General features: G+C 36.3%; 1 protein-coding gene across 1 annotated transcript in view; it reads right to left on the bottom strand.

Moving 5' to 3' along the window:
* Window positions 1-1,137, bottom strand: part of LOC107698007 (transcription factor ETV6-like) — a 24,021-nt gene that overhangs the window by 17,174 nt on the left and 5,710 nt on the right. The window lies entirely within an intron of this gene.

Genomic DNA, 1,137 nt, shown 5'->3' with positions numbered 1-1,137 from the left:
CATCTCCAGCACTTTATGCAAACCAAAAATAAAAAAAAAGCCCATTTCATAACTGCATAAAGAATGACTGACATGAAGCTGCAGAAGTGCGAGAACAGAAACTCAACTGTTAGCTTGCATCAGTCTTGAAACATGGATTTTTAAATCGTGAATACTTTGTTCAAATCAAGAATTGATTAAAACACACATATATATATATAATGAACTTGGATCGCAAGGATTGAGCAGACAGGAAGTGGAAATCAAACCAATAGCTGGGTTTATAAGTAACTTGGATGGAGTGCAGCAGTCGTTTGCTTCCGTCTGTAACGAGGACACGCATGTCAAACAGACGGGTTAAATATTGATCAGATCCTGATCCGAGCGGGATGCGTCCAGACCTGCCTTGCATTCACAGCGCTAACCGCTAACTGCTACACAACACAACACACACACAACAGCACTGAGAGACTCGTCTGAAGAAAACACCACCACATACAAGATACAAGAGCGGATGGTTCTGCTTGTTTTTAGGGCTGCACAACTTGGCCAAACTTTTGTGATTATAAACACACTGGCTTGTAGCTCAAATAAGTGCACACCTATAGTGACAAATGAAAATGACCAAACATACACACACACACACACACACATATACAGTCAAACCAAGACTTATTCAGACAGCTTCAACATTTCTCACATTATATCAGTTTATTTGCTATAGTTTAGAAAATGGTAATAAAATATGACTCTGTGTCAGAACAAACTCATCTTGATAATGTCAGATAACTTTGATAGAAAGGTATGTAATTAATTCAGCTGTTAAATTTAAGAACACAATTAGATAATACCAATCTAGCTCAACCGGTTACCAAGCAATGCTTCATTTAGTTCAGTCTGTGGTGTAAAAAGATCACATTAGCAATTAAAGAAAAAACAGTTGAGCAAAACATGCTCAGGTCAAAGTGTCAATCATTTTTGCTCCCAAATTGTACTGTTAGTCCACTGTATGACGAGTTTTTGGGTTTAATATGTTACAGTTCACTTTATTTTGTGAAATAAAGAGCGTGTGTTTATTTATTTATTTTATTTCTCTATCTATCTATCTATCTATCTATCTATCTATCTATCTATCATGTAAAATAAAGCAAACCGCTC

The sequence above is a fragment of the Sinocyclocheilus anshuiensis genome, unplaced genomic scaffold, assembly GCF_001515605.1.
Source record: "Sinocyclocheilus anshuiensis isolate Anshui unplaced genomic scaffold, SAMN03320099.WGS_v1.1 scaffold2204, whole genome shotgun sequence".
In the NCBI taxonomy this organism is placed as follows: Eukaryota; Metazoa; Chordata; class Actinopteri; order Cypriniformes; family Cyprinidae; genus Sinocyclocheilus; species Sinocyclocheilus anshuiensis.
The sequence above is the reverse complement of the archived record's forward strand: the minus strand, read 5'-3'. Positions and strand labels throughout refer to the sequence as shown.